We start from the raw sequence: 6,893 nt of genomic DNA on the forward strand, positions 1-6,893 counted from the left end.
TTTATGCCGTTGCATAGGACTGAAATATCAAATGGGAGATGAAGCTAAAATACATCCCGAAACTGAGCAGGAAGGCAAAAAGACAACAAACACTAGAACAGTGGTTCTCAACCTTTCTAATGCTGCGACCCCTTAATACAGTTCCTCATGTTGTGGTGACCACCAACCATAACATTATTTTTGTTGCTACTTCACAACTACAATCTTGCTATTGTTATGAATCATAATATAAATATCTGATATCCAGGATGTATTTTCATTCGCTGGAGCATATTTGGCACAAATATCTAATTTGAATACTGGTGGGGTTGGCAAGGGATTGATGTTGTCATTTGGGAGTTGAAGTGGCTGAGATTTATAGTTCACCTACAATCAAAGAGCATTATGAACTCCAATAATGGGATTGAACCAATCTTGCCACACAGAACTTCCTTGACTAACGGAAAATACTGGAAGGGTTTGGTGGGCATTGACCTTGAGGTTTGGAGTTGTAGTTCACCTACATCTAGAGAGCACTATGGACTCATACAATGATGGATCTGGACCAAACTTGCCATGAATACTCAACATGCCCAATGTGAATGAACACTGGTGGAGTTTGGGGAAAAGAGACCTTGGCATTTGGGAGTTGTAGTTGCTGGGATTTATAGTTCACCTACAATAAAAGATCATTCTGATCCCCACCAATGATAGACTTGGGCCAAACTTCCCACACAGAACCCCTATGACCAACAGAAAATACTATGTTTTCAGATGGTCTTTGGTGATCCCCCTGACACCCCCTCGTGACCCCCCCAGGGGTCCCGACCCCCAGGTTGAGAAGCACTGCACTAGAATCTACCAAGTTCCAGGACCAACTGACTAGAATCTACCAAGTTCCAGGACCAACATGTTCAGTCCAACTGACTCACAGCACTGGTCAAGATAGATAAGAATTCATTCCAATCATCAGCATTTTATAGAACTTCAGGATATGCAGACAAAGTGCAAATGCGCAATATCTAATGCATACATAGTACTCCTTGTCTGAAGTCTAGGTGACTATCACAGCATGCAGGTAGGACTTCTTTTGGATGAGGATGTTTCTCAAGTCTGGCACTGGAGATGTAATAGTTGGAGTGTTGGATTAGGACTTTGGGAGATCAGGAGTCACATCTCTGCTGAGCCATTTAGAATCATAGAGTTGGAAGAGACCTCATGGGCCATCCAGTCCAACCCCATTCTGCCAAGAAGCAGGAAAATTGCATTCAAAGCACTCCTGACAGATGGCCATCCAGCCTCTGTTTCAAAGCTTCCAAAGAAGGAGCCTCCACCACACTCCGGGGCAGAGAGTTCCACTGCTGAACAGCTCTCACAGTCGGGAAGTTCTTCCTCGTGTTCAGATGGAATCTCCTTTCTTGTAGTTTGAAGTCCTAGTCTCCAGGGCAGCAGAAAACAAGTTTGCTCCCTCCTCCCTATGACTTCCTTTCGCGTATTTATACTTGACTATCATGTCTCCTCTCAGCCTTCTCTTCTTCAGGCTAAACATTCCCAGCTCTTCAAGCCGCTCCTCATAGGGCTTGTTCTGCAGAACCATGATCATTTTAGTTGCCCTCCTTGGGACACATTCCAGCTTGTCAATATCTCCCTTCAATTGTGGTGCCCAGAATTAGACACAATATTCCAGGTGTGATCTAACTAAGGCAGAATAGAGGGGGAGAATGACTTCCCTAGATCTAGACACTAGACTCCTATTGATGCAGGCCAAGATCCCATTGGCTTTTTTTTCTGCTGCCACATCAGATAGACTCATAGCGGAACAGAATTCACAGACTCTGAAGATTATATACAACTTCTTACCATGCAGGAATACATGGAATGCATGGTGGGATACTATATCCAATTCTGGGCACTGCAACTGAAGGGAGATGTTGACAAGCTGGAATGTGTCCATAGGAGGGTGACTAAAATGATCAAGGGTCTGGAGAAGAAGCCCTATGAGGAGCGGTTTAAAGAACTGGGCATGTTTAACCTGATGAAGAGAAGGTTGAGAGGAGACATGATAGCCATGTATAAAATACGTGAGAGGAAGTCATAGGGAGGAGGGAGTAAGCTTGTTTTCTGCTGCCCTGGAGACTAGGACACAATGGAACAATGGCTTCAAACGACAAGAAAGGAGATTGCATCTGAACATTAGGAAGAACTTCCTGACCGTGAGAGCTGTTCAGCAGTGGAACTCTCTGCTCCTTCTTTGGAAGCTTTTAAAAAGAGGCTGGATGGCTATCTGTCGGGGGTGCTTTGAATGCAATATTCCTGCTTCTTGGCAGGAAGTTGGACTGGGTAGCCCACAAGGTCTCTTCCAACTCTATGATTCTATTATTCTATGATTCTATAATACAGAAATAAAGCACTCCTGAAGGATGCCCATCCACACCTCCAGAGAAGGAGTGTCGAGCATCCTCCAAGGCTAATTATTTCACTCCTCCTGATATCGAAGTGGAATCTTTTGTGTTTTGAATCCGTTGGGTCATGTCCCAGTTCCATCAACCCTTCAGATATCCAAAGATCGCTTCCTCAGCCTTCTCTCGGGTGACATGCCCAAGCTTCGGAATCGTTCCCCGCAAGTCTTGGTTTCCAGACCTTTGATGGTTTTTTTAAAAAGTTTCCTGTTTTTACTCAACAACGTGACAAACAGCCATGGAAAACTACAGAATGAAAAGCCGCTCAATGCTGAATTGCTTCCTCAAACTGATTTCCCTAAAACTCTAGGGTTCTGTAAGAAATCATAAGGCGTTCCTTAAGAATGATAAAGAAAACCCATCATTTAAAAAAATCTAATTTAACCTGCCTAATGCCGCGACCCCTTAATACACTTCCTCATGTTGTGCTGACCCCCAACCATACCATTATTTTCGTTGCTACTTCATAACTGTAATTTTGCTACTGTTATGAATTGTAATGTAAATATCCGATGTGCAGGATGTTTTTTCATTCACTGGAACAAATTTGGCATAAATACCTAATACACTCAAATTTGAATACTGGTGGGGTTGGGGCGGGATTGATTTTGTCATTTGGGAGTTGTAGTTGCTGTGATTTGTAGTTCACCTACAATCAAAGAGCATTCTGAACTTCACCAATGATGGAAATCAACCAAACTTGGCACACAGAACTCCCATAACCAACAGAAAATACTGGAAGGGTTTGGTGGGTATTGACTTTTGAGTTTTGGAGTTATAGTTCACCTATGTCCAGAGAGCACTGCAAACTCAAACAATGATGGATCTGGACCAAACTTGGCACGAATACTCAGTATGCCCAAATGGGAACACTGGTGAAGTTTGGGGAAGATAGAAATTGACATTTGGGAGCTGTAGTTGCTTGGATTTATAATCCACCTAAAATCAAAGAGCATTCTGAACTCCACCAATGATGGAAATCAACCAAACTTTGCACGCAGAACTCCCATGACCAATAGAAAATACTGGAAGGGCTTGGTGGGCATTGACTTTTGAGTTTTGGAGTTGTAGTTCACCTACTTCCAGAGAGAACTGTTGACTCAAACAATGATGTATCTGGACCGAACTTTGCACAGATACTCAATATGCTCAAATGTGAAGACTGGTGGAGTTTGGGGAAAATAGAAATTGGCATTTGGAAGCTGCAGTTGCTGGGATTTATACTTCACCTAAAACCAAAGAGCATTCCGAACTCCACCAATAATGGAAATCAACCAAAATTGGCTCACAGAACTCCCATGACCAACAGAAAATACTGGAAGGGTTTGATGGGCATTGACCTCGAGTTTTGGAATTGTAGTTCACCTACATCCAGAGAGAACTGTGGACTCAAATAATGATGGATCTGGACATAACTTGGCATGAATACTCAATATGCCCAAATGGGAGCACTGATGAAGTTTGGGGAAGACAGAAATAGGCATTTGGGAGTTGTAGTTGCTGGGATTTATAGTTCACCTACAATCAAATAGTATTCTGAACTCCACCAATGCTGCTGCTGCTGATAATAAATTTATTATGGTTCAGAGACCCTTATTACACTATAGCATACAAGTTATACGGGTAATGAGATTAAGAACATCCAGTTGATTGAACACACAAATGGATAACATTTGCAAACAATAAAAGCTGCTTAAACTACATGTTGGCTAAAAACAAAGCCAGAGAGCACTGTGGCCTCCAACAATGATAGATGTGGACCAAACTTGGCACAAATACTCAATATGCCCAAATGGGAACACTGGTGGAGTTTGGGGGAAATAGACCTTGACATTTGAGAGTTGTAGTTGCTGGAATTTATAGTTCAGCTACAATCACAGCAGGAGGAGGGCTTTTGGTGGGAGGATTCGCCAGCTGTTTCCAAAAAGGAAGAGAAAGACAGCCAGAGATCTTCAGCTTTCTCTGCCAAAGGGGTTCTTAAGACTATCAGAAATATGTGTTTTCTTCTGGTCTTTGGCAACCCCTCTGAAATCCCCCTCACAACTCGCCTAGGGGTCCCGACCCCCAGGTTGAGAAATGCTGATTCAGGAGAATATTAATTTATGTGCAAGGGTTCCGGAGACCTGGAAATTGTTTCAAGCACTTCAAAGGCTGAGAAAGCCTTCTTCCTTGTAATTCCTTCCTTTTTCTCTCCTTTCCTTTTCCCTGGCAGCCTCTGAAAAGAAAGGAGCCAAGGAGGGGCGCATGCTGAGCATGACCTGGCACATGCCACACGTTTGATGCCACTCTTTCCGGAACCCCATGGCATTGTGCCCGGGGTGCGGCCCGCCGACTCAGCAGGTTGAGCCTTTGTTTTTTCCGCTGCCTTCCCGCACCCCCACTTTTTCTCCCTCTTGGGCATGGAAGCAACGCAGGGAGAGGTTGCCCTACATTTCTGGGCCCCGAAGGGACGAGTGGTTGAATGATCCTTTGGATGAATCTACCCTGTTCTGAGCCAGCGTCAACACGGATGGAGCCGACGTCACAGGAAACATATAACTGCCACCTCTGTTGAAACAACATTACCGGCTACCAGTTTGTTTCAAGGTGCTGCTTTTCATATGTAATGCTCTATCCAGCTTTCTGGGTACCTGAAGGACTGTATCTCCTCTTTGAACCTGCCTACAATTTGACAACATTGGGAAGAAGGCTTTCGTTCAGTCCAGCTATCTTTATGATATGTATTAGAATCATATAGAACCACTAGCTGTCCCCTGCCACGTGTTGCTGTGGCCCAGTCTGTTGATCTGGAAAATAAAGTAATGAGAAAGTGTTGGTTTCTAATGTATGTAATGTCTTTCTGCTTGTGGGTAAACAGTATTTCTTGCTGTTTCTTTGTCAGTGTTGATGTGGAGAGTGTCGGGTTTGCCCACTCTGGAACATGCAACATATCGTTGTCCTTCTTTAAGGGTCCCTTTCAAATCTATGATACTATATCTCTCTGTGTGTGAATCATATCTATCTATCTATCTATCTATCTATCTATCTTATGGCTGGATGGCCCTTTGTCAGGAGGGCTTTGTTGACGTTTTCTTGCCTTGGTGAAGAGAGTTGGACTGGATGGCCTTAAGTATTTTCTGTTGGTCATGGGGGTTCTGTGTGGGGAGTTTGCCCCAATTCTGTCATTCATAGGGTTCAGAATGCTCTTTGACTCTAGGTGAACTATAAATTCCAGTAACTACAACTCCCAAATGTCAAGGTTTATTTCTCCCAAACTCCATCTGTGTTCATATTTGGGCATTTTAGGTATTTGTGCCAAGTTTGGTCCAGTTCCATCATTGTTTGAGTCCACAGTGCTCTCTGGATGTAGGTGAACTACAACTCCAAAACCAAAGGACACTGCCCACCAAACCCTTCCAGTATTTTCTGTTGATCATGGGAGTTTCATGTGACAATTCCATCGTTGGTGGAGTTCAGAATGCTCTTTGATTGTAGGTGAACTATAAATCCCAGTAACTACAACTCCCAAATAACAAAATCGTCATTTTTTGAGTGATAGTCACTCCTTGTGTTGTGAGACGTTTTGTTGCCAAATTTGGTGTGATTTCGTTCATTGGTTCTTTTGTTTTTAAGGTACTCATTATGCACAGAGCATTTTTATATATATAGATGGAATAATAAGGTTGGAAGAGACCTCGTGGACCATCCAGTCCAACCCCATTCTGCCAAAAAGCAGGAAAATTGCATTCAAAGCACCCCCAACAGATGGCCATTCAGCCTCTCTTTAAAAGCCCCCAAAGAAGGAGCCTCCACCACACTCTGGGGCAGAGAGTTCCACTGCTGAACAGCTCTCAAAGTTAGGAAGTTGTCCCTAATGTTCAGGTGGAATCTCCTTTCACGGGCTTTCACAGCAGGAATCACTGGAGTGTTGTGTGATTTCTGGGCTGTATCCTCTGCAGATATTTGGATATTAAGACCAAGTTTTTGACAAGCAATTGGAGCAGTGCAGTAAGTGGCTATGAAACAACGTAATTGACAAATGGAACAGTCCTGGATTATGTTTTGGTTGACATGATTTTAATTGCTGCTTTTAATAATTTGATTGTTTGGTTTTCATTGTAATTAATGTATTGTCGAAGGCTTTCATGGCCAGAATCACTGGGTTGCAGTCGGCTATATGGCCATGTTCCAGAAGCATTCTCTCCTGACGTTTCGCCCACATCTAGGGCAGGCATCCTCAGAGGTTGTGAGGTCTGTTGGAAACTAGACAAGTGGGGTCTACATATCTGTGGAATGTCCAGGGTGGGAGAAAGAACTCTTGTCTGCTTGAGGCAAGTCTGAATGTAGCAATTGGCCACCTTGATTAGCATTTAATTGTAATTGTTTATTTGATATGTGTGTGTGTGGCATCAAATTGCTATCTGTTATAAGGCTGAGTCCCCTCCAGGGTGAGAAAGTCAGGATATAAATATGGCA

The sequence above is a fragment of the Anolis sagrei genome, chromosome Y (assembly GCF_037176765.1).
Source record: "Anolis sagrei isolate rAnoSag1 chromosome Y, rAnoSag1.mat, whole genome shotgun sequence".
NCBI lineage: Eukaryota > Metazoa > Chordata > Lepidosauria > Squamata > Dactyloidae > Anolis > Anolis sagrei.